This window comes from Eulemur rufifrons, chromosome 16, assembly GCF_041146395.1.
Source record: "Eulemur rufifrons isolate Redbay chromosome 16, OSU_ERuf_1, whole genome shotgun sequence".
Classification (NCBI taxonomy): Eukaryota; Metazoa; Chordata; class Mammalia; order Primates; family Lemuridae; genus Eulemur; species Eulemur rufifrons.
In genome coordinates this window covers 95,935,349-95,962,091 of record NC_090998.1, presented here as the reverse complement: position 1 = coordinate 95,962,091, position 26,743 = coordinate 95,935,349, and positions in this window count along the sequence as shown.

The following is a 26,743-nucleotide window of genomic DNA, read 5'->3' as shown; positions in this document are numbered from 1 at the left end:
TAACTCTTTTGTTACCATTTCCTGCCCTGAAAGCAATTTCTCCTTTCACTCTGCTCACTCATGAGACATCCTCCCCAAAGCCCTGCTTGTTGGTGCTAAATTTTTGAAATTTGTTTTCTTCGGAGGGAGAGGGTGAAGGAAACGTGTTATTGCAGAGGCCACGTGGGGCTGTGAGAACAGTCCAGGCCTCGGGGTGGGGACCCTGTTCTGGGCAGGGTGCTGGGGCCGAGGAAAGGCGTGGCGTGCCCCGAGCCGGCTGCGCGTGCAGACCTCTGGGCGGGGAGGGAGTGTGAGCAGAGCTGGGCTGGCCAAACCCTGGGGCCCAGAGTGCTTTGGCCTGGCAGGGAGAGGCCCAGTGGGGGTAGGAGGGGACAGGAGACCCACAGGGGCCGGCTGGGGTCTCTGAAGGGTCGTCCTGGCCGTGGGCAGAGTCTCCTGACTCCTGACTGCAGACTGGCCCTAAATGACCCTGGGGAGTTGGTGCCTCCCCCTCAGAGCCTCAGTGTCCTGGTGACCCTTGACCTCAGGCTGCAGGTGGGTGAGGTCAGAAGATGGGCAGAGTGTGACCTGGTGCCCCGCATGTCCCCCCTCATGCCCTGGGCATCTGCATCCAGCCCCCTGTGTGCGTCCAGTGCTTTGCCGCTGCCAATTTGTGCTCAGGGCAGCCACGAGGCCGCATCGAGCAGTGACCCAGCCTGACCTGCTGAGTGCCGGGGGCGCCCCAGTCCCCACAGCCGGAGATGGCTCCAGGCCGTGGGGCACCAGCCGCTCCTTCTGCTCAGTCACCCTGGGCTGTGGCCCACTGGCCTCCCTGACCACGACCTCTGGCACCTGAGCTGGGGAGGCCTCACAAACACCACACGCATACATACACATGCACACACATGTATCATGCACATGCACAAATGCACGCACATGCTCAGCCACAGGCACAAATGAACATGTAAACTCACATGCACGTGCACTAACACACGCACAAGCACATGTATGTGCACACATGCACACACGCAACCCCTTTCCAGCAGCTCCGGGCTCCTCTTTCTCATGATTTATGTAGAGTTTCCGCCCAGCCCGGCCCTCGCCGGCTCCCAGTACAGACAGCCTTGAGTTCACAAAAAGACAAACTTTCCCCGAGTTGTTTTCTTAAAGGGCCGATTTCCCTTACGCAGCACATTGGGAGAAAAATGTAAATGAGGCTTTCGAGTGTAGATTCAAACTGGTTACATGATAATTGCTAATAACAAAAACGTACAGCATTGCAGCCGAGTCCTCAAATTCTAATTTTATATAAGAATTAATTCACAAATATATAATTCCAGCTAGCACATGTTGTCATTTTTATGTCTGTGCAACTTAGACTTTCACCTCCAAAGTTGTTTTAAATCTGTCTTGGGAGAATGTTTAATATGTGTTTGGCAAATGACATCTCTGTGGACTCCTCTAGAGATGGCGTTTGTCAAGCTGCCATCTGAGGTAATTTGTGTAATTTGCTGGGGTTCATTATTGCAGATATCAGCAATCAGTATTTTCCCCTCAAAAAGACATCAGTCAGTTCTTAGGAGCACACAGGAGGCTTTCTCCTCCGCAAACTCCCGGAGAGGCCACGGGGTGGACCCTGGGGACAGAGGACAGCCAGGGCTCTCTGGCCTTGTGGGCTGGGGGTGGGAGGAGCCTGGGGGGGGGAGACAGACGGAGAGAGACAGAGAGCGAGCGCTGCACCCGGGCAGGCAGGGAGGACAGTCCACGGACGTCCGCCGTGGTCCTTGCCGAGTGGTTCAGACTGCAGGGGGCAAGGGCCCCCCAGGCTGCACCAGAAGGTCGTGGGCCGGGCCGCTGGGCCTGCAGGGGGTGGGGACCTGGCGCTGGGCTGATACGGGCAGCAGCTGCCCCCAAGGCCCTGGGGCTCAGAGGAGGCTGTGGGAACCAGGCCAGACCCAGAGGCCCTCGGGGAGGACCTGGCTTCCAGGATCTCCTTGGCCTTGTGGCTCGTGTGGGCTTCCCTGCCTAGGAAGCAGGGGTCAGACACGTGGGGAGACCTAGGCACCGCCGAGCGCGTCCCTGACACTCTGATTGTCACTGCCGTGCACCACCGCCCCCTGCAGGGGCAGGTGACTTTCTACCCTCAGCAGGCCTTGGGGACGTCCCCTGCCTTTGATGGGAGGGCGTGTGGCTCCAACTGCAAGGGATGGGCCCTCCCAGGGCCACCAGGGGACCCAGGAAGTGGCTGTCGGGCGCCGAGTTCTGAGGCCAAAGCCCCAGCCCGGTGGCCACTGGGAGCCCTGACCACTGGGCCGCCCCACAAAGCCAGCGCAGGGTGCTCCCCGGGGCTGGGCATCCTCAGGGGGCTGGAGCAGCAGCCAGTGGCGAAGGCAGGAAGGTGTGTCTCCCTGGACGTGGGAGGGGCCGCGTGGGGCTGGCTGGGCCCCGGGAGGCCACCCCGGCGTCTGTGGGGGCCCGAGCCGACCCTGCCTTGCAGACCTCTGCACTCAGGCCCCCAGGGCAGCCTCCCTGGGAAGGCAGCTCAGTGGCTCAGCCGGGTGTGTCCGCAGGGCCCCCAGCTCTCGTCCTGGACAAGCCCTGGGGGCAACAGACATAGCTCGGCTCCCGCCAGCTGGCCTGGCCTCTGCTTTTCTGCGACATCTGATTGGAACGAGCCTCTAGCTCTTCCCACCAAAAAAGGGAAAAAGCTGCTCGAAGCTGGGAGAGGATTCTAGCGGGCATCTGTCAGAAGCACAGGGCCAGAAACCCAATTAGACGCATCCCAAAGAGCTCGGAAGAATCCATCTCCTTCCACCGTGTAACAATGAAATTTTCCATTTTCCTGCCTGAAGACGGTGCCCGCGGCCCAGATGGCGGCTCCGCTCCCGGGCGGGGCGGCTCTGTGCGGGTGGGTGCAGGGGCCAGAGGGTGGACGGTGCCACAGCATGGGACACCAACGTCCACGCTCTCCTGGGCTGGGTCCCCAAGCCTGGGCCTTTCTGTCCACTGGGGCCCTGTGCCGAGGCCACTTAATTAACAGAAATGAGTCGTGGTGGTCATGGCACGGCGTCACATTTGTGCCGACACCCGCACCGTCCCCCAGGCTCTGGGCTCCGTGGCTTCGTCTCTGCACCCAGGTGCCCCTCCCCCAGCCACCGTGCAGATGGGAGACGGGGTGGCCAGCAGGGTGGCGTCGGGAAGATTGAGCTGCTGGCTTTCCAGAGGGGCCCTCCCTTCCTCCCAGACCCCACCCCATACCCTCCTGCGTACCGGCAGGGACACGCACACGCGTGTGCATACACAGGTACAGGCGCACAGCTGCAGGCAGAACTGTCTGTAGCAGGGGGAAAGAGGAGCCTCAAAGAGGGACTTGCCTTCTGACAGGCTGCCCTGGGCGCCACGCCTTAGCGCCCTTCCTGCTCTGTGGTCACCGGGAACCCCTCCCCAAACAGGTTTGCGGGAAGCAGCAAGGCTGCCGGCACCGCTCCTGGGCCCTGGCTGCCGCGCCATGGCTGTCCAGGACGGCTACCCTGCCCGCCGTGCAGGCGAGGAGCCCAGCGCTGCGGTGAGCGGAATGTTTGTGTCCCCAGAACTCATGGTGAAACCCTAACCCCAAGGTGACGATACAGGGGTGGGGCCCTTGGGGGTGGTCAGGCCCCACGGGCGGAGCCCTCGTGGATGGGATCAGTGTCCTTATAGCCGAGACCCGGGCGCTCCTCATCCCTGTGTGAGGGCGCAGTGAGAAGACGCCACCTGCAAACCCCAAGACCCTCCCAGAACCCGACCACACTGGCACCCGGATCCCTGACTTCTTCCTCCAAGGCTGTGGGAAATAATCTGTTGTTTGTGATCCCCCAGCAGAAATAAACCCACACATCCACACTCAACTGATTTCTGACAAAGGTGCCAAGATCACACACTGGGGAAAGGACAGTCACTTCAGCAACTGGAAATCCACACGCGGGAGGGTGACATTGGACCCTCATCTCACGCCATTGTACGAAATCCACTCAAAACGGACGGAAGACTTAAACGTAGGAAACTACTAGAAGAAACAGAGGAGAAGGCTCCACAACATTGGCCTGGGCAGAGATTTTTTGGATATAAACCCAAAAGTACAGGCAGCAAAACCAAACACAGACGAGTGGGATCACGTCAGACTGAAAAGCTTCTGCCCAGCAGAGGGGACACTCGACAGAGAGAAGCCACAACTGGCAGAATGCGGGAAAATACCTGCAAAGCACAGTCTGATAAGGGCTTAATACCCAGAACCCACAAGGAGCTCAAACGACTCAATAGTTAGAAAACAAATAACCTGAATAAAAAATGGGCAAAGGATTGAACAGACATTTCTTAAAAGAAGACACATACATGGCTCTATGTCACCAATCATTAGGGAAACACAAATTCAAATCACAATGAGATATCACCTCACACCTGTTAGGACAGCTTGTGTCAAAAAGATGCAAGGCAATTTTGGGGAGGGTGTGGAGAAAAAGGGAGTCCTTGCACCTGCTGGCGGGAGTTTAAGTGAGCACGGCCGCTATGAAAACCAGTGTGGAGGGTCCCCAAAAGGTTAAAACTAGAGGCACCACATGATCCAGCCATCCCATTTCTGGGTCTGTGGAACAGATACCCGCACCCCGAACCCACACCTGCCAAGGTCTGGAACCAGCCTCAGCGTCTGTGGGCACAACGGAATTCGGTCCAGCCTCAGAAAAGGGGGGAACTCTGTCATTTGGGATGCCCTGGATGAACCCTGGGGACATTATGGAAGTAACAGGAGGCAGGCACGGAAAGACAGACACCACACAATCTCACTGGTACCTGGAGGGTAAGAGTTGAGCTCACAGAAGCAGAGAGGACAGCGGTGACTCCTCTGGCTGGAGGGGTGAGGGGTAAAAAAAAAGAAAGACAATAAACTCTTTTCAGAGGACGTGACTGTCTACATAGAAAATCAAAATAAAAGAAAGCAAAACCTCCCAGAACGAAAGAGTGGGTCCGGCAAGGTGGCAGGACACAGCACACACGGCAACTGTATTTCCACACATCAACCATGCGTGGACGTTGAAATTAAAATCACAATTCCATCCACAACTGATCCAAGGAAAATGAAATGCTTAGGTACGAATCAGCCAAAACATGTGCAGTATCTAGATGCTAAAAAATTACAAAATGCCAGTGAGAGAAATTAAAAAAAAAAGACTGAAATAAGTGGAGAAACGTACCACGCCGTGGACTGGAAGATTCCACGTAGCGTATGTGTCCATTCTCCCTAAAATGACCTGTAGGTTTGCTGCGATTTCTATCAAAATCCCAGTAAGTTTTCCTTCTTGCTTTGTTTTTTTAATCAGACTCATGTTTTAAAGAGCAGCTTTAAGTTCAGAGCAAAACCGACCCAAAGGCACAGAAGTTTCCTGTATCCCCTCTCCCCCCACCCCCTGCCCACAGCCTCCTCCACTGTCAGCCCTGAAGGCTTCCTCTTTTAGACACGGACGAGCTTATTCCTACATTTATATGGAAAGACACAGGACCTGCAGTAGCTAAAACAATTTCGAAAAAGAATAAAGTGGGAAAATCCTCCCTACCTGATGTCAAGGCTGCTGCACAGCTACGCGAGGGGGTCTGTGCGCAGGACAGAACCGATCGGTGACTGACAGGAGAACCCAGGAACTGACTCCCACGCACGCCCAGTCGACTTTGATCGCCACGCAAAAGCCATTCCGCGAAAAAAGACAACCTTTCAACACCCCAGGCAGCTTGGATCATGGATTTAAATATGAAACACGAAACTATAAAACTTACAGAAAAAGCACGGGAGAGGGTCCGTGGGACCGAGGGCTGTGCTGGGTTCCTGGACACGACACCAAGAGCACAACTCATAAGGGAAGAAATTGACGACCCAGACCTCGTGGAAGTGAACACGTGTGCTCTGGGGAGACTCTGCCAAGAGGTCGCGAGGCTCCAGACAGGACAGGAATGACAGCGCAGCTCCTGGTAAAGGAATGCACAGCTGTGCTCAGAGCACTCTAGGGCTCAGCGTCAGAGAGCAAACAGTCCCAGTAGAAAATGGGAAAGGGACAGGAGACACTGCGTCGAGGTGGGTGTGGAGAGACCGAATGTGCCCCTGGAGAGATGTCAACGTCACCAGCCATTAAGGAAATGCAAGTTAAAACCACAAGGAGGTATCGCCACGCACCTATCTGAACAGCTAAAATTAAAAAAGCAGTGATCGCACGCTGTGCTGGAGAGGATGCAGGGGAAACAGGTCCCTCACGCGTTGCTGGTGGAAATGTAAATCGGCACGGCCGCTCTTGAAAGGCCGCGGAAGTTTCCTTCACAACCACACGTGCACCTGCTCTGAGACCCAGGACGCACACTCTGGGCATTTCTCCCAGAGAGACGGAAGCTTATGTTGACACACGAACGTTTACACAGGTGCTCACAGCAGCTTTTTGTACAACAACCCTAAACTGGAGACAACCTCAGTGTCCTTCAGTGAGCAAATGGTTAAACCAATTGTCACTACATACCATGGACTGTCGTCACTCAGCAATAAATAGCAACTAGTTATTGATACAGGCAACGATTGAGATGGATCTGGAAGGAATTATGTTGACTTAAAAGGACGTTCTCAGATGGTGGCATGCCGCGTAATTCCATAATGTTGTCCTTGAAATGAAGAAATTACACAGATGAAGAACACACGAGCTGTTGTCGCAGCCGGGTGTCGGGGAGAGAGTCTGCTGTTCCCCACAGGGTCCCCAGAGGGGAGCGGTGGTCTTGTCCGTGGTGGACATGCCGACCTACATGTGGCGAGGCTGCATAGAACTGAGAGCACCCACACACACGCACACGCATGCACGCACGAGTGCGTGTAAACCTGGTGAAATCCGGACAAGGCCAGTGGATTGTGCCAATGTTGACTTCCTGGTGTGACGTCGTCCTTTAGTCACCCAAGACGTCACCATCAGGGAAACTGGGCTAAGGGGAAGTGGAATCCATTATTTCTCAGAGCTGCATAGGAACCTACAAGTATCTCAACATAAAAAGTTAAAACCTAGATGGTCTCACTAGTGAGATGGGTCAAACTTTTCGATGAACAGCTAATGCCAACCTCGTACAGGTTGTTCAGAAAATAGAAACAGCCACAGCTACCCACCCACTGTATACAGCTAGTGGGTCTGGACTCAAACACAAACAGATAAGGCAAATGAAAGAATATAACTTAAAGGCCATTTCGTTGATGAATATAAGAGCAAAAATCCTACATAAAACATCAGTTGACCAAATCCAACAGGTAACACAAAATAGCCCATCCTGACGGAGCTGATTTATGAGGACTGCGAGGACGGTGAAAACCAGATAACGCGACCGCGTGACTCGCTACAGCAGATGGGGCCATTTCAACATAAACGGTCACCACACTCAGTGAGGGTTGGCTCTAGCTCACGACACTTTATTTGTAGACATCATGCATTAGTTTTCCCCATGTGACACGCAACGGAGCCAGAAAGGAGCAGGAGGTCGCCCGTCCTCCTTGGCAAGGGCCTGGCCCCGTGGACTTTCTGGGCAGCTGGGCTGTCATGAACCCCACTTTCTCCTCCGCAGGGAGCGGGGGGCTTTCTGTTCCACAGTGTGGGTCTCTGTGCGGACATGGGGCAGGTGGCTTGCTGTCTAAGTTTGATGTTGCCTTTCTCCCCAGACACCTGTAAGTGACCTTGTACACGGTGTCCTCAGACCACGTAGTCCTGCCCATGTGCCCTCTGGAGGTGCGGGGGTGCAAAGGGGCTGATCCAGGCCACAGAGACCCGGTGGCCAAAGACGGCCTTGACGTTCGCCCACTTGGACCCCTTGCCCCCGCGGCCCCCGTCCGTCTGCAGCCGCTGGGCTCCGGCGCAGATGGCGTACACCTGCATGGCGAACATCACGGACGCCAGGAAGAAGCCCTTCAGGGCCACCATGAAGAGCAGGAAGAGGGAGGTGCCCGGCGACACGGTGCTGTGCATGGTCCACTCCCCGCGGGCGAAGCTGCGCAGGACGGGGACGCCGAGCAGGAGCAGCAGGTGCAGCGAGGCCAGCGCGGTGTAGAGCGTGAACAGCACGAAGTACTTCTGGTTGTCCTCGCCCACGCAGTTGTTGACCCAGGGGCAGTGGTGGTGGCGCCTGCGGATGCAGCGGCCGCACACGATGCAGTGGTGCGCGCCTGCGGGCTTGGCGCTGGCGCAGAGGGCGCAGCGGGGCGCGGCGCGGGACCCGGGCGGGTCCCCGCGGGGCACGGAGCCGGGGTCGGTGAGCATGGTCCGCGCGTGCGCCGCCAGCCCCAGCGTGGCCAGCGCCAGGAAGAGCGCGCCGTTGGCCGCCGCGTAGGCCGCGTCCCCGCACGGCAGGAGCAGCTCGCCGAGCACCAGCCCCGCAGCGCCCAGCACCAGCAGCCACGCGACCGCGGCGCACCCGATGCCCAGCGCGTCGCGCACGAACCACACGCGGGGCGCGGGGCGCGGGGCGGGCATTGCGGGGCCCTTGGCGTCGTCCCGGGCGGATCCCTGCACCCGCCGCCGCCTGTCCCCGGCCGCGGAAGCCGGCGCCCCCCGTTCTAGAACGGGCCTCGGACGGGCTTTGTGAACGCAGAAACGGCAGCCCTGGGCCTCGCGGCTCTTCCCTCCGGCGGGCTGGGCCCTCGCGCTCGGGGAGGGCCGGGGGCACCGGGCCGTTTTTAGGGCCTTGCAGAAAATCCGGGAGGAGGAAGCCGCCGCGGGGCTTGGGGGCTTGCGGCTGGCCAGGTGCTCCCGCTGGCCAGGGGAATTACCACGTTAATTCACGGATGCCCACGGCAGTGCTGCCAGGCACAAACTTCACTAGCTCCGGTTTCACACGGGGAAACTGAGGCACAGGAAAGTTAAGTAAGTTGCCAGGGGGTGACCGTGTGGGGCTTCCATGCCTGTGTCTGGTCCAGCACCTGGGCTTTTGCTCTGCCCTGTGCTGGCTGGAGGTGGACCCAGGCGGGGTCTCAGAGGATGGGGCCAACCAAGGCAGGACACCCCCACCGGGGATTCTGGCGTTGAGGGGGGCCACGGTGTGGCGGCCTGGTGTTCTGAAAGGTCAGGGGCTCTAGAGGCCATCTCAGAAGAGCGTCCTCAGAGAGACCACACAGCCCAGCAGTGGGTCCCAAGACACCAGCCACACAAGAACCGGATCAGGGTGAGGTGTCCTCACAGGGAGGGAGGCGGGTGTGGACAGGTGTGCACCAGCTGCCTTCAGGCCATGACTGAAATGCCACCGTCACTGCCGAGTCAGGGGACAGTGCCCTGGCGCCTGTGTCCAGGGCAGGTCTCCAGGGCGGAGCGGCCCAGAAGCAGTCGGACTCGGGATTCGGGGAGCTGGGAGGATGATAGGGAAGCTGAGTGGTGTCGGGGTGGGAGGGCTGGGGAGGGAGGTGGGCTCCAGGCCAGGCGGACGTTGCCGATGGCTGGGTGCCATTCCCTGTGCGTCCTGAGCTCTCTGTCTCAGAGCGACTCTGGCATCTCCTGGATGTCAGATGAGGGGGTGGGTGGGGTGACTCTGGTGGTCTCAGCTCCGAGAGCTCCGAGGTCCCTGGGTCCTCTTCTCCCTCACCTGGTGTGCTGCTGACCAAGCCAGGTCCTCTGGGAGGCCCCTCTATCTGCGTCACCTGTGTCGAGGTCGACTGTCCCGAGAGGGAGAGTTCTGGAGGGCCTGGGCCAGCTGCCCAGCGAGGGATTCCTGCCTGGCTCCTCCCTCCCTTCCCTCGCTCCCTCCCTCCCTCCCTTCTTTCCTTCCTTCCAATAGGATTTATTTAGAGCGGTGCCAGGTTCACGGCAGAATTGAGCAGAAGGTACAGAAATTCCCCAGACGCCCCCGCCACACACCTGCCCACCGTCCACACCCCACCAGGTGTGCATTGCTGCAACCAAGGCCCCACGTTGCCACGTTATTATCACTCGGGGTCCGTGGTTTACGTCACGGTCACCTTGGGGCACGTCCTGTGGGTTTGGGCAGATCTGCAGTGACCTGTGTCCACCATTGCAGTGTGAGGGGTCTCTGGCCCCACAGCCTGGGTTTGTGCAAGGACACTCTGTGTGCTCACACGATGACAAGACCATCTCAGAACCGTCCCTGCTGTTCCGTGACGGTGACTGTGTGTGGTACAGCCGGTGCTCAGACGTTGGCCTGGTGTCCTGCGACCTCGCTGAACCCGTCACTGTAGGCCCAGGCGGGCTCGAGCTGGGCCCAGTTCTCTCTCACAAGAGTCGGTGTTTCCGTCCCTCTGCCTGGATGTCCGACTCGGGGACGGGAGCATCACGTGGCTTGGCCGAGGGCACATGCTGCCCCAGGCGGGAAGGATGGCACCTCCCCGAACATCCCCAGGCTGCGCCAGGGCGGGGCAGGGGCTCCCGGAGCCAGGGCTGGGGCTGGGCCCTTCCCCTGGTGGCCGGAGCGCTGCCGGGACCCTGGCCTGCTCTGTGGTGCTGGTGTCGGCCCAGCCCGGCCGCCTGGCCCAGCCCTGGGAGGGTTCCACTCTGTCACCCAGGCTCCTGGTCACTGTCCCGGAGGCTGGCCCGTTGTTCATGGTGACCTGGGGATAGCTGGACACGGCACGCATGGAGCCCAATGCTGATGAGTTTTTTAAAGGCTTTTTTCCTTTTTCTCCTTCAGGAAATGTTCATTTTGGCCGAATAACCTTATGCGTCTGTTGAGAATGTGATGCTGACTCTCCTCAGACCGCGGCCTGCTGTCCCCTCCTCCCCGTCTTGGCCCTCGGTTTCCTGTCCTCGCGCTGGGACCTCCCTTAAGTGCCGGGTCACGTGCTCACCGTGTGTGGAGCTTCTGTTGTGCTGCCGGGTCCAGACGGCGGGAGCTTGGGAGCGTCCTGGGTGACACCGGACCACGTGTGTTTCTGTGGTGTCAGGTGGCGGGAATGAGACCGTTGGCACCGGCCGTGAGCGGGGCGTTTCCTGTTTGCCGCGCTGGGGGCTCCCGCGTGTGGAACTCCCCGGGCTGGAAGGGTCCTGGGAGATTCGGGATCATCGTTCTCCGCGACTGTTCGTTCGTTCCGTGTTTGTGCATCTTCGGCCTCTTGCTGAGCTGCGCTTCCCCAGGGAGTCACGCTCCTTGCCGGGGTTTCAGACATGTCTGCTGAGTTCTGCGGCGCGTGCTGGGGAGACGTGCCGGAGATTCGGTTTTAAGTAGGCAGGTTACCAAAAATATTAACACATTTTCCATCGTGTTCCTTTGTAATGAAACGTATTTGTGAGTTGGTACGTCACGTGTTCTTATCCGTGGCTTTCGGAGGATTGGCTAGTGTGCTTGCTTTCTCGAAGAACTAGCTTTTTCCAAAGATCTAGAGATAAAAGTCTTAGTCATTCATGCATATGTTTCCGCGTTGCATGTAGTGGATTTTTAAGAAACCGTATTTATTTTTCTATATTTCTGGTGTTATTGTACTGTCCTCAGACAATGAGACTTGTTCATCTCTTACAATTTAGTGTCGTTTTTATTCTGCAGCCTTATTTATGACTAATGTTTGCAAATCTTTCATGAATTTTATAGGAAGAGTGTGTGGTATGTCTGTGCATATTTATTAAGTCAACCTCATTGATCACAGTGTTCATTTTCCCTGCAATTGTGACCATCTCTGTCCATTTTAATGTTGAAGATTGAGTTGTAGGTTACATTCTTTGACCATAATTGCTTTTTTTGTCCAATTTGAGACTATTTTTGTTCGTGTTTGCCGTGTCATGGCCTGTCACTCGGCACACCCAAGTCCACTGTGGCAATTCCACCGCGTGGGTCGTGCCCTTGTACGTATAAAACCGCCTGCTTTTATTCCATTTGCTGCTTTTGCGGGAGTTGATCTTGGGACCCTCTGCTGTTTCTCCCCCTTTGCTTAGGTTGCGTTTGTCTGCTTGGTTTTGTTTTTCCTTTTGCTTTCCTAATCCCGCGGTCGTTTTAGTGGCATTGTGGCCTCTGTCGACAGAATAAATTCGGAATTTGTTTTGCAGGCCAGGCTGGGGCGTTTTCTTCCCATGAGGTCACGTGGCCCAGGTGACACCTTAAACCAGGTGCCTCGTGGACGTCCCCCGAGCTCCAGGGCTGGGAGTCGGGGGGCGCCCGGCCCCCTTGCCCTTTGCGGCTCTGCTACAGAAGGTGTCCCCATCCTGGCTTCTCTGGGGACGGAATTCTGGCTGGAGCAGCGTCACCAGCTGCTTCCCAGGAACCGAGGGCCTCTGTCACACCCTCCTCGTGCTGCGCTTGTCCCTCCAAAGTGCCTGTGTTTCCGCTGCACGTGGCCGCTGGCGTTTGGGTCAAAGCAGAAAACGAGTCTCCTGGGTGGGGACCTCCGTCTGGGAGGTGGACCAGACGCTCCTGCTCCTGCTCTGACCGTGGGCCCCTGGACTGGCCGGGGCCGCCAGCTCCCGCTCCCAGGAGTCGGTGGGTGAAGAGGCTCCTGGGGACGACACGCCTGTTTCTGATTTCACCACGTTCAAGGTTAGAGACTTAAGTGCCATCTGAAAGAACTGAGTTTAATGATGAAAGGGATGTAAAATGCATGTGTGCGCAGCTGGCTCTGCCCTGGGGGGGAGTCTGGACTGTAAATATGTATTTATGAGGAAGTGTGTGCTCTGTAATCACTTATAAATAATTTCTTTGGGATGGAAATACCCTGGAACGCGATTTCCCGAGCAGCCCCAGGCATCAAGTGTTCAGGAGCTGCCTGACCGCACGTCAGCATGGGAGACATTTGTGTGCCGGACGCCGGCTGAGGGGCTGGGGCTGCGGTGTCTGATGTGTTCGGGCCGCGCTGGCCCCAGGGAGCCGGACCTCCCCGTCCCGGGAGGCTCGAGGAGACGGCGGGAGGGTGGGGGGCGGTGGGGAAGCCCTGCAGGGTGGGCCGAGCTCCCGGAGGGTGTGGAGGGTACAGGGCAGCTCCTGAGCGATGTCACGGACCCTCCGTGCTGGGGCCGTCACCCATGTGGTCAGGCCGCCCAGCCCCATCCAGCTGCCAACACCTCGTCAGTGGCCTCTCGTCGGTGCCCAGGATGTTGTCCCCACCTCAGCCAGGCAGCACCGTAGCTTCTCCCCGACGCCACCCGCACTGCGGTTCCAGCGACACGGACACCCTGGTTCCAGCCGTTCCCTTTCCGGACTCTCTCCTGCCTGTGGTGTCGGCCACTGTGGCCCGGCCGTTCCTTTTGCCACAGGTTCCGTTCTGGGCCCGGGTGGGGGGCCCTGTGGCCCCAACAGGGACCAAGGCAAGCGCCCCGGCCCGGCTGCGAGCCCCTGAGGGCCCGGTGCATTCGGGTGGGTGGGGCACAGTGGTGGCCTGTCCCTGGCTGCTCTGGGGACGTCCCTGCCCTGTCACTGGAGCTGGTGTCCTTTGGCCTGGAACCCTCAGCACCAGTGAAGACAAAGCGGAAGAGCAGAGGCGCAAACTGTCCCGGAACCTTTCAAGTGTCCATCCACACGGTGTTGTCACCAACGCGGGTTTTAGGCAAACGGACGCTCAGATTCACCCTGGGACACGGGGGCTGTGAGGGGCTGTTTGTGCGCATCGGCCCTGGTTTGTCTTTCGGTGGCTTCTGTGCATCGACCTGAATATCACACACAGGGCCCTGCACACGCACCCGTGCACACAGCACACACGCACACCATATGTATTCATATGTGTTCTCACACTCACACGTGTGCACGCTCACATGTGCACGTGCCACAGTGCTATTCACACATGTTCACACTCATGGCCCACTCACACATGCACACACTCATGCACCCTCACACTACACTTACTGTAATTCACGCATGTCCACCCTCACACATGTGCACACTCACGTACATGGTAACCACATGTACACACACTCATGCATACTCACTAGCTCACACGCATTCACACAGGCTTATCTGGGGTGCATCACCTGGTTTGCCTGCAGCAGAGTCTAGGCCCAGCACGTGGGGACAGTGACACGGACCCAGGCCCTGGGACAGCCCAGGCAGTGTCCGCGAGCCTCAGTTCCTCTTGAGCAGGGAGACCAGCCCTGTGCGTGGGCTCCCAGAGTGCTGGGATACAGGTGTGAGTCGCCGCCCGCCTGCACCTATTTATCTGCCCCCACCGGATATCCTGTGATTACTCTGTGAGCTCGGTTTCACTTGCCTTCACTCACATATTTGCCGCTTTGCTCTCTGTTTCTTCTTGCGCTGGGGACCTTCCTCGCGCGGCCGCCGTTTCCTCCCGCAATCGCGCCCCTCAGCCCGGCGGTGGGGTCCCCGGGTGCCGACCCTCAGTTCTAGCCTGTCTTGAAATCGGTCCCCCTCACGTCCTTTCTGGGAGGTTGCCCTCCGTTCCGGAAGCAGATCCTGGGTGGCGCGTCCTGCCGCAGCTCCGGCTCGTGGTCTCTGGCTTGGCGGCTCCTACACAAGGTCACCTGCTTGTTCCCCGCCGCGTCACCAGGTGGTTTCTCCCGTTTCCCCCGGTTGGCGTTGGAGCTCCGCGTGGGGGTGGTCTGTCGTGAGCACGGAAAGCCCCGGCAGCCGTCCACACGCCGTCACCCTGTAGCTCCTTCCGCAGCCCTGACCGGGCCAGACGTTTCCGCTCCGCGTGTCCCCTGTCCCCCTGAACCTCGTCGCCTTGTCCTTCGTGCCGCATTCTGGGACATGCACTGTCTCCAGCCCTGTTCGCTCTTCTGATAAACGTCCCTCGAGCTTTACGTCTCGATTGCTGGATTTTTCAATTCTAGAAGTTCCGTTTGAGTATTTTTCAAACCATTAGGTTACTTTTTATAGTTTTCTTCTCCCTGCCCATATTTTCAAGTTTGTTACCTCTTAAAAACAAAGCAAACGTAGACACTTCAAGATCTATTTGGACTGAACATCTGACGGTCCGCGGCTGGTTTTCCTCGGTTACCGTTTCCCCGAGTGTCTGGTTACCCGGGAACTTGCCAAGCGCAGCACATGTGGAGACAGCCGACGCCGCCGCTCAGAGTGACGCTTGTCCCCGAGGCCTGGGACGAATGTCCAGGCAGGTTCTGCAGCTGCTTCTCCATGTGCCAGGGGACGCCGCAGGTCAGGGACCACCAGGCCGGCTCCCGCGGCCTCAGGGACTCTGCCCGTCCGGGTTCCGGCTGTCGGGGCGCAAGTCTGTGCCAGCCTCTCACAGCAACCTCCTTTCTCTCGCGAATTGCCCCCCCCCTTTCTGTGCCTCTTTGCCCCGGGTTTGCAGATGGGCTAGTTTGGGTCCCCGGCACCGTCAGGCTCGGCCCTCAGGTGGCAGCTCGCAGCCGACTGTGGCCCTGTGATTTCTGCCTCCACCTGCTCAGGGCTCCTGGACAAGCCCATGTGTGGCCCAGGGGACCTGCGAGTCGGGCCCCCTAGAGCTGGACCCCCCTAGAGCCGGCCGGGCGGTCGGACTCTGCTCGTCCCGTGGGTGGCGTGTCCACATTGTGTTCAGCGTCTTCACGGTTTCCGCAGGACGGTTGGTCCGAGCTACGCGTCCCCATCTCTGGACTGCGGGAAGCGGAAACCCTTTCTCCACCCTCTGGTGTGTTTCTGTGCGTGTGAACCGTGGTCTCTCGTGGCTGGTGCTGGCTGTGCATGCGTAGTATGCGTGCACTGTGCGTGCTGCCTCTGGGGTCCGTGTGGATTCGCATGGGAGAGTGCGTGTGTGTGCGCGCGTTTACACCTGGCCTTTGCTGTGCCTTACCAGAAGACGAGCAGGTTGGGATAACGGCTGAGGGACCACAGAGCAGGAGTGACAGCAGCCGCCCTCCCTGGCCTTTGGCCGCAGCCCTGAGCACTGAGGTCTCCTCGACCCTGAGGCTCCGTGTGGGCCGGGCCCTGCAGGGCGTGCGTCCTGGCCGGCTGCTCCCCGACCACGCAGAGCCGTGGGCCACCCGCACACGAGCTCCACGCCCAGGGTGGCTGGCGTCGGCTCAGGTTGGTGTCAGCAGTATGTCGGGAGATGCCGGCCCGGCAGCCGTCCCGGCCGTGAGCTCTGCTCTCTCGCGGAGGCACTGTCTGCTCCATACGGCGGGTCCTGTGGCGAGGAAACCCCTCAACAGCATCCACCCTCCAACTGCCCTGACTGTGGCCCCCGTGGGGAGTTCCCGCCAACAGCTCTGGGAACAGGGGCCTCCTGGGACCGGCTCGGGAACGCCATGGGCTGCACGGCCCTGACCCGTGTTCCTGCCTGCAGACACCTGTGAGCCGCCACCTCCGCTCCGGGAGGGAGGATCCAGCCGCTGGGTGGGCCTGAGGGTTGATCAGAAAACACGGGCAGGACATGGGAGGGGGACCCTGCGGGCCGCTAGGCGCTCTCTGACCCCGTCCCCTCCCACCGCCCTGCTGGGGTGGGGGGTGTTTGGAGCTTCCCTAGGCCCCAGTGCTCTGCGAGCCACCAGCCCTGACCCTCGAGTCCGGAAGCTTCCGCAGCCCGTCCTCCTGCCCCCGCCTGGGCCCTGGGTACAGCCGTGTCCTGTCTGCCACCCACAGCCCGCCCTGCGCCTCCGTGGCTGCCCGGGGCTGGTGGGGGGGGCTGGGCCTCTGACGGTGGCCGCGTGGGTGAGCGGGGACAGCCCCGGGGGGAGCCGGGCTCCTGGCCCCATTGTGCTCGCTGGGCGGAGGGTGCCGAGGGCTCCTGCTCCCTGCTGGGGCCGAGCTGTTGAGGTAACAGGCGGGAAGCCGGAGACAGGCACCCAGCAGCTCCTCCGGTCAGAAAAATAACACAGAGATCCCAGGGCAGGACGGAAGGGGCCGGAAGGACAGGCCGTGTTTTGGAGCTTCCCCCCTTGATTGCTCATTTTAACAGGATATTCACCCGGGAAGACGCAGGCGGCTGCATCCTGGCTGCAGGGCGAGCGCGGCTGCCGTTCTTTCCGGATCACTGGTTTCCCCATCAGCGGCGCTAACAGGCCGGCCGCTCAATGCATCACGGTCTAATCAGACGTGGCAGCTGCTGGCAGCCGGGCCGGGGGCAGCTCCCACCCCAGACGCTTGGCTCCGACCGCTGGTGCTGTCTCCAAGCAAACCCCAAACCCAGGACCCTGCAACTCGGGGCCCCCACAGGCCGCCCTCTGCAGCCAGGAGACGGACACGGGGGGACCAGACGCCTTGGGACCGTCAAACTCAGGTCTCCGCCGATGGCCGGGCCTAGCCTCATGCCCGCGAGGGGACGGAGCCGCTGGTCACGCAGACCTCCCTCCCGCCTCCCCTCTGAGCCCTGGAGCTGGCCGGTATGGACATGCCTTGCTGCTTTGGCATCACCAGGGGCGGCTTTGTGGTTTGTGACGGCTCTGCCAGCGACAAGGGTCACCTCTAACTTTGGCTGTGTTTACTTTTGTTGAGATGGAATTCACGTAGCATAAAGTCCATGTTTAGAGTGAACAGTCAGTGGAGTTTGGCTCATTCTCAACACTGTGTGACCACCGCCGCTGCCTGCTGTCCCGACATGTCCCCACCCCCAAGGGAAGCCCCATCCCACCCGCTGCCCCCGCCCCGCCCCCCGGGCCCCGCGAGCACTCATCTGGCAACATGGGACTCTGGGTCCAGCTTCTTTCACTCGCGTGATGTCCTCAGCGTCCACCCAGGTGGCGGCGCTGTCCGTGTCCTTCCTTCCAGGGCTGAGGGATGGTCCACGTGTGGACGGACCACGTTCTCCCGTCTGCGCCTCCATCCATGGACGTCGCTTCCGCGTCTGGGCTGCTGCGGCCGTGGTGTGCGTGTGGCCGTGTTCACCTGTTTTGGGCGTGCTCGTGGGAGCAGAAGTGTGGGGTTTGGTGGTCATTCCACGTGGAACTCGAGGAATCGCCCAACTGCTCTCTGATTTTGTTTCAGTTTCACTCTTCCTTTCACTTGTTCTCTCGCCTTTGGCGGGTGAGAAATGGGGAAGGTCTGCAGCAAAACTAAAGAAACGACCTTCAGCATCCCCGTGAATTAAGTGTGACATGTTCGGAATACGTCCAGGAGCACATTGCGGTCCTCTCCACGTATCCACGTCCCGTGGGGTGACGATGCCATTGCTTCCTGCCTGTTCCGGAGACGTTCCTTGTTTAGCGTCTGCCAAGGGCTTGACCATCCCCCTCCGTCCACTTTCCCGGCAGGCGGGAAACGCCGGTGGATCAGCGATGGGACCGTGTCCAACACACGCACGTCTCACTTTCAGTCCCAGCTGATGCACCGTAAGCAACACGGACGACTCCAGGCTTTGAGGTTCTGACACGTGGCCTCTGTCTCTGCCTCGGATGTGACAGGTGTGTCCCCTCCAGACTCTGCCTGCGATGGCTGTCCCCGCTGTCCCCCCACTGCGCTTCCCGCCCTGCCCTCCCCGGGGGTGTCGGTCACCTCCCCAGGCCTGGGGGGGGGGCCTCTGCTTCCCGGTGACGTCCAGGCACCTCCTGCACCCGCCCCCCCCCCCGCCCCCGTACTGTTTCCCTGGCGGCGCCGCGGTGGCAGCTGCTCAGTTGTTCTCCGGCGAGTGGGAGGTGGGGGTGGGGCCACCGCCCGGATGGTGTGTTCAGTGTGGGACGTTGCCCATGTGTGATCAAGCCCTGGAACCCTCCAGAAGGGCTGGGTGTGCCCAGACTGGTGAGACCCTCGACCGCATGGCTGAGTGAGGGACTGGGGGGTGGGTGCAGAGCACTCGAGGCACAGCGGGGTCCCCTGGGGCCGGTGGGAGGCCCCCGCTCGGCTGTCGTGGGTCGTCCGGCGGGAGCAGCCAGCCCCAGCCCCGGGAGGCGCTGGGAGGACCCGCGTCCTATGGACACACCTCTGAGAGGGGTCACATCCGCCAGGGAGGCTGGTCCACACTGGGGACGGTAGAGCGGGCAGCTCTGGTATTCCCAAGTGTGAAAATCCCCTGGCTGCAGGAAGAGGCCACGCGGAGTCCCACGTCCCACGGCCCTGGGTTTTAGTTTTAAATGTAGGCAACAGGATGAACAGATGTTGGGCTGTGCTGGAAATAAAGATATCCTGATAATTACAACCCTCGTCTGAACGGACTCCTCTGGGGACTTCGGGGCTCTGCTGCGGGGAGAGCCGGTTGTGGATGGGACTTCGCGGCCAGGGCGCCACTGCTGACAAACAGGCCGAGTCCCGGGGGGGTGGGGGCAGGTCTGGAGACAGGTGACCGCACAGCCCAGCCTGTCCCTGCCCTCCAGCCTCCCCCGAGCGTGTGGGGCCTCCTCGGGGCACGGCGGGACGGCCCGCGAGAGGATCACGTGTTTTTGCTTGCTCCACGGCCACGCTCAGTTCTGTAAAAAGTTCCTCAAACGAGTCACAGACGTCTTAGGAATGTGCCGTGGGAGAGAAAGGCCTCGTTCTTGTCAGGGGAATGTCCCCGCTGGGCCCAGGGGCACAGGCCACAGTGGACCCCGGGACCCGTCCTGGTGCCCACGTCTCTGCAGGGTGGGAGACGACATGAGGGGGGCTCGTGTCGCTGCCTTTGTTTGTCACTGGTGTGAACATGGATGTGAACACAGCCATGGGGTCAGAGTCCTTGGCGTTGCCGTCTTCACGGCGTCCTGGGCAACAGGAGCTGCACCGGCGGCTTCCTCCCCTCTCCTGCCCCACTCTGGGCAGCCTGACTGGTTTGGACTGGTTTTGGCTGGTTGAAGGGTGGAAGTGATTTAAATTCGCACGAGAACCCTCCCGCCCCTGTCCCCGCTGCCGGGGTCACCCGAGACTCAGGTGCTGCAGGCCGTGTGCAAACCCGTATCGGGAGCCTTCCCGGGCCAGGGGCGCCCGGACCTCGCTCTCCCTGCACTCCCGACAGGGCCCTCTGCTCCTGCCCGGCCTGGACAGACGGGGGCACACACGGACCCCCAGTGCCACGGACCCTCCTGGAGGCCAACCGTCCCGGGGCAGTGACCCTCGGGCTGTGGGACGGGCCCTCGGCTCTGCAGCCACCGAGGGTGGCCCTGGCCCGGGTAGTCTTCAGGAGCCCTGGGGGTTCCCAGCTGCTGGTCCTGGTCCTGCCCGTGGGGTACCAGGGGAACACGTGCCTGGGGGACCCCCCACCCCCTGCCGCTCCTGAGTCGGGGCAGAGGGAGGCGCGGGGGCTCCTTTGTCGTGGGCTCCAATTAAGCAGCGTTGCTTTTCTTCTCTCCCACTTACAGCCCACGTCGGAATGCAGACATTCAACTTTAACGTTCTCCAGGGACCGGGAACAACAGCTTCCCTCCCTTTCTCTGCACCAGGGTTTAAATTAAGCCGATGAAATCACGGGCTGCTCATTTATCTAACTCAGCCTCCTCCCGGGCAGGCGAGGCTCTTGCTGTGCGCGGGGGCTGACTCAGCACCTTCCCGACCTGTGGCTCAAAACTCGACCTTAACCCTCCGCTGCCCCGGCCCGGCCTGCCCAGCCCCCCTGGGGCCAGAGCTCTGCGGCGGCGGGTGTCGGGGGCTGACTGCTGACCCCCGTGTCAAAGCCTAACCCGCCTTGAAGGTGACCTGACTTGGAAATAGGGTCTTTGCAGCTGTGGTCACGTTAAGGACCTTGGGGTGAGACAATCCTACGTTAGGCCCCAAATCCAACGACTGGTGTCCCCATGAGGAAAAGGGGGGACTTGAGGCACAGACGGGGTAGGAGGGGCACAAGCCCAGGAACTTCTGGGCGCACCTGCGGTGGGAGAGGTGGGAAGCCCCCTCCCTGGGGCCTCTGGAGGGGGCTCGGCCCCGAGGACACCGTGTGTGACTTCTGGCCCCCGCGCTTCCAGGGAGCGACCTTCTGCCGTTCCAACTGCCCCAGTCCACGGCACTTCGCTACGGGGGCAGGAAAGCCCCACAGCGGGTCCCACACCCTCAGCTGGGGCAGCTGGGGACCAAGTGACAACCAAGTGCCCACAGCTCCGAATCGAGTGGGGGAGTTGACAGAGTACAGCAGGGGCCCCCTGGGGTGGCGGGGTCTCCCTGGGGTAGCAGGGTCCCCTCTGGGGTAGTGGGGTCCCTCTGGGGTGTTGGGGTCCCCCTGGGGCAGCAAGGTCCTCATAGGGTAGTGGGGTCCCCATAGGGTGGTGGGGTCCCCCTGGGTCAAGGCCGAGCCAGCCAGGGCTGTTTGGAAGGGGGTGTCGGCCCCACGTGCAGAGGCCAGGGGAGGCTGGACTCCAGCGAGAGTCCGGGAGGCCCCATGAGGACCTGTGTGCGCTGATGTGAGTTTGGAGGTCTCGCTGGTGTTGGGGGAGAAGAGGTGGGGTGGCCCGAGGTGGTCTTTGTGGAGGGGAGGGGGTCGCTGGGTCGGGGTGGGTGGTGCCAGGGGCCGGAGGTGGTGGGCAGACCCCAGCCCCCATGGGGGAGGAGCGACGTGACTTCCGGGTGGTAGGATATTCTTGACACATCCAGGAAAATTGTTTTGTTTTCCAAAAAGACGGGCCATGTCCCTCAGGATTCTGCGTGGAGCTCGGGCCACCATGTACCTGCTTATTAAAAAACCCCATGTGATTGCTGTTTTACTGCAATGCACCTTCCTTGATTTAATTTCAAAAATTAAAACCCGGAGACGTTCTGACAAACAGAGGCTGTCGTATTCGCCTCAGACCTTTCCTGTCCGTGCTTTAGAGACAGATGTTACAGACGTTTCCCCGACCCGCCGGCCCCTTCCCCTCCGGACCCGTCCGTCCCGGGCTCCGCTGCGCCCAGGCTACGCGTCCCTTGTGCGAACGCGTTAGATGTTTGTGAAGTGTGAGGGGCTGCAGCCTCTCTTGTACGTTTTCCAGAATGATCTTTTGATCCGTGTAGCGCGAGTTCCCCTGTGTTACCGCAGTTTGTTATTCTGCAGCACGAACACACCGACGTTAACTTTGCATCGTGTATCTGAGGGTTCTCAGCCTCTCTCCACTGCAGACAGGGCCGGAGTGAAGGTCACTGTGGGTGTCCTGTGGGCCTCACTGGCGGGTCTCTCTGGCACTCACGGGTGACCACGGAGCCGTCAAAATGCAGAGGCCCAGCCGGGGTGGGCTGCGAGCCTGCGTTTCCCAGGACGGGGGGCGGCTTTGCCCGGCGGAGCTCGAGGGCCTGTCTCAGGGGCAAAGCGACCCGGCTTGCGCACCTTCCGGCAAGGTCACTCCAAGGTCATTGCCCCCACGGTTGCTCAAACCAGCCGTGTGGGAGTCCCCGGCCTGGAGACTCTCCCGTCACACGTGTTGTCACATGGGAAGCTTCCTGATTTGCATCTCTTGTGAGTTTAACGTTGGAGTTTAGATCGACAGGCGGACAGGCATTTGCCTGTCCGTCTGGCCGGGTTTTAGGGTTGTGTTTCCCTTGCTGATTCCTTTGTAGGAATTCTGTGTACGTGGCTGTCAGCCCTGTGCTGTGTGCGTTGCAAATCCCCCTGCCAGTGCCCCTGCTCACACCAGGCCTCTGCTTATACCAGCCCCTGCTCACACTGCCCCTGCTCACACCGCCCCTGCTCACACCAGCCCCAGCTCACACAGCCCCTGCTCACATATCCCCTGCTCACACCAGGCCCTACTCACACCAGCCCCTGCTCACACCAGGCCCTACTCACACCAGCCCCTGCTCACCCCAGGCCTTACTCACACAGCCCCAGCTCACACCAGCCCCTGCTCACACCAGCCCCTGCTCACACCAGCCCCAGCTCACACCAGCCCCTGCTCACACCAGGCCCTGCTCACACCAGCCCCTGCTCACACCAGGCCCTGCTCACACCAGGCCCTACTCACACCAGCCCCTGCTCACACCAGCCCCTGCTCACACCAGCCCCAGCTCACACAGCCCCAGCTCACACCAGCCCCTGCTCACACCAGGCCCTGCTCACACCAGGCCCTACTCACACCAGGCCCTGCTCACACCAGGCCCTACTCACACCAGCCCCTGCTCACACCAGCCCCTGCTCACATATCCCCTGCTCACACCAGCCCCTGCTCACACCAGCCCCTGCTCACACCAGGCCCTGCTCACACCAGCCCCTGCTCACACCAGCCCCTGCTCACACCAGGCCCTGCTCACACCAGGCCTTACTCACACCAGCCCCTGCTCACACCAGCCCCAGCTCACACAGCCCGTACTCACACCAGCCCCTGCTCACACCAGCCCCTGCTCACACCAGCCCCTGCTCACACCAGGCCCTACTCACACCAGGCCCTGCTCACACCAGCCCCTGCTCACACCAGCCCCAGCTCACACCAGCCCCTGCTCACATATCCCCTGCTCACATATCCCCTGCTCACACCAGCCCCTGCTCACACCAGCCCCTGCTGACATATCCCCTGCTCACACCAGCCCCTGCTCACACCAGCCCCAGCTCACACCAGCCCCTGCTCACATATCCCCTGCTCACATATCCCCTGCTCACACCAGCCCCTGCTCACACCAGGCCCTACTCACACCAGCCCCTGCTCACACCAGCCCCTGCTCACACCAGCCCCAGCTCACACAGCCCCTGCTCACATATCCCCTGCTCACATATCCCCTGCTCACATATCCCCTGCTCACACCAGGCCCTACTCACACCAGCCCCTGCTCACACCAGCCCCTGCTCACACCAGGCCCTGCTCACACCAGCCCCTGCTCACACCAGGCCCTACTCACACCAGCCCCTGCTCACACCAGGCCCTACTCACACCAGCCCCTGCTCACACTGCCCCTGCTCACATATCCCCTGCTCACACCAGCCCCTGCTCCCACCAGCCCCTGCTCCCACCAGCCCCTGCTCACACCAGCCCCGTTTTCTTCTTTTTCTGGATTTCTGGACACCTTTGCATCCCGACCACATGTTGCGTGGTCAGTGCAGAGCCTGTCACTGTGGCGCATGGCTTTTGCTGCTGTTTCTCTGACACCCGGGGGATTCCCAGGTTCCTCCTGTAGCCGCCTCTGCCCAAGTGACTCTCGGGGTTCCCTCGTCAGTGTCTGTCACATCCCTCGCACGGCGCCAGCAAAGCAGGCAGGAGCCGCCCACTCTCCCCACTTAGCTTAGTCAATGTGTTGCCTGTGAAAATTCCCGTGGTTCTCACCTTGGGAACGTGTGCCGAGGCCCGTGTTACTGCCCTGCCACCCGTAGCTGAGCCGCGCCAACTGCAGGTGGCCGGGGGAGCGGAGCTGGCACCTGGTCCTGAGTTTGTTCCTGAGTTTGTTTCCACCTTGTCTTGTCTCAGTCTCTCCTCTCCCCGTCGGTGTACCGGGGGCTGGCTTTCCTTCTCTAACAAAGAATCGCAGACCATGATGTTTTCTTGGTCAATATGCTTGGATTGAAACGTCTGGGATGAATAGATGGGTATTTGGTATATAATCAATAAAGAATTTTGAACGAGGGAACAGACTGGACTGTTCAATAAACGTTTTGGATCCGCTGGACTTATGATTAAAAAATAAAAATAAAGTTAGGGCTCTCAGCCCACACCATTCTGAAAAAAATCTGTATAAAAGAGCCTAGCGTGGCAGAAATCTAAAATGCTGTTAAAAGAAAGGTTTGTGTAACACTGAATTGTGGCGTCCTCCCGAGCAGGAACCCCAAAGAGAGAAATGAACAGATAGTAACATAAAATAAGCAAACAAAAAAGTCTGTGTGAATAGTGGCATCATCACAAAATGAAAAGAAACAGAATGGGGGAGTCGATTTACAAAATGGACAGCGAGAGGCTGAGTTTAGGAGGCTGCCCTAACTCGTAAAACAGTAGCGACAAGAACACCACCCACAACCCGATAGAACCTGGGTGATATCAGACAAATCATGGAAGAAACGGTGGAAACCAGCGAGTCTATGCTCACATGCACTGTTATTCAAGGACATGGAAATTAAAACGGGATTTATTTGGCCGCCAGACTGCAGGAACGTCAGTCATCGGGAATGGAGTGTTCTCCTTTGGTGTGGGCCGTGCTGCGTGTGCAGGGACATTGGAAAAGTGCGCGTGGTGCAGGCTGGCTGGAGACGTAAGGTTTTATCTGTGATATTGAGGTATCAGACCTTCATGCTAGAATCAGCCCTCTACACACCGTGTGTGTGACTGTGTGTGTGCACGTGTGCACACTCGGAAATGCCTGAGACCTGAGACAGCTCAAGCAGGTCACGTCCTGCCTAAACGGGGACACGTGAGCTTCCAGCCTCTGAAAGAGAATGTCCGTGGCCTCCCTGCTCAGACCACGTTTGGTGGCCTCCCTGCTCAGACCACGTTTGGTAAGCGTCCCAGACGCCCACACCCAGGGCTGGCACAGTGGCTACAGCCGACCCCGGCGAGGAACGCAGCACAGCAGTGACCACCGGGCCACACGCGCCAGGATCTGCCGCGCAAACGTACAGAACAAGCAAGTTCCAGTGTCACCGTTTGGTGGCATTTAGATAACATTTAAAAGCATGCAAACCTAAATTTTTTTCTTTTTTAGGGATGTAGATAGGAGGTGACATCCTCTTTCTGCTTTGAATTTCGGGGGCTGCAGACACAGCACCATGATTTTCCTGGGGGGCATTTGAGGTTACAAGGGACCCCGGTGGGGGGGGGGGCGTCTGAAACGCAGGCAGCCTTCTATTCCCCAACTGTGGCACCAACAGAGACTCTCGTTTTATTATTTTTATAACTTAATATTTGCTTTACATGTTATTTTATATGTGACGTAAAATGTCTAAATGGTTTATATTTTTGAGATGTTTTCTAGTAAAAACCTTTTAATATCTAACTGGCAAACAAGCCCTCACTCCCCTTCTGTCTGCCCCGTCCCCCTGACTCAAACCCTCGTCCCTTCTCGACCGCGGAACCGTCGCGGCAGAGCCCACGGAGCCCGGCGAGGCCAGCCCGGGCGGCGGCAGGTGTGCGCGGCGGGAGTCTGGGGGAGGAGTCCAGTTCTCCCTCCTGCAGTCGCGAGTGGATGCGGGGGCCCAGGAGTGCAGCCCCCCCAGACGCGGGTGGGACGTTCCCCTGCCCTGCTGCTCCCGCCCCCCCACGGTCCCCAGCATGTCCCTCCGGAAGAGACTGGAAGTCCTGGCCGGAGCACCACGTAGGGGGTGCAGGCTGCTCCGTGTTTCCGGAGCTGGGTCCAGGCCGAGTCCGTGCGTTTCTGGTGGCGTGTTAAGTGTGTTAAGGCCATCAGACCGCGGTGGAGCGTCTCGTCTGCTCCGTGTTCCTGTGACGTCCCTGCGGCCTCTCGGGTGTGGCGTCCCAAGGGCGGAGGGCGATTGCAGCCAGCGCTCCACCTCGCTGACCAGAGACCAGGCCGTTTGGAGCCACCTCTGCCCAGTCTCGGCCGCCCTTCCTCCTCCTCGGGGTCCCCACAGGCCTCATGTTGGAAAGAGATTGGTCAGGAGGCAAGTGGAGCTCAGGGAACCCTCCAGGAGGCCGAGGAGGAGGCTGGGAAATGGGTGGGGCCTCAGGGATGTCGGCTGGAGCCCTCTGAGCAGACTCCCTGTGGCCTCCGGACCCGCTGCTGTGAGGGGCTCCCCGTGGTGTGGGGGTGCTGGGCGGTGAGTCCTCCCGGTGGCCGGCGTGGGGTGCTGGGCGGTGAGTCCTCCCGGTGGCCGGCGTGGGGTGCTGGGCGGTGAGTCCTCCCGGTGGCCGGCGTGGGGTGCTGGGCGGTGAGTCCTCCCGGTGGCAGGCGTGGGGTGCTGGGCGGTGAGTCCTCCCGGTGGCCGGCGTGGGGTGCTGGGCGGTGAGTCCTCCCGGTGGCCGGCGTGGGGTGCTGGGCGGTGAGTCCTCCCGGTGGCCGGCGTGGGGTGCTGGGTGGTAGCACAGAGACTGGTCTTCCTGACTCCGTCTCTGACTTGGTGCTGGCAGACGACCCCTGACCCGTCTGCCTCAGTGGCTGTCTCAACCCTGAC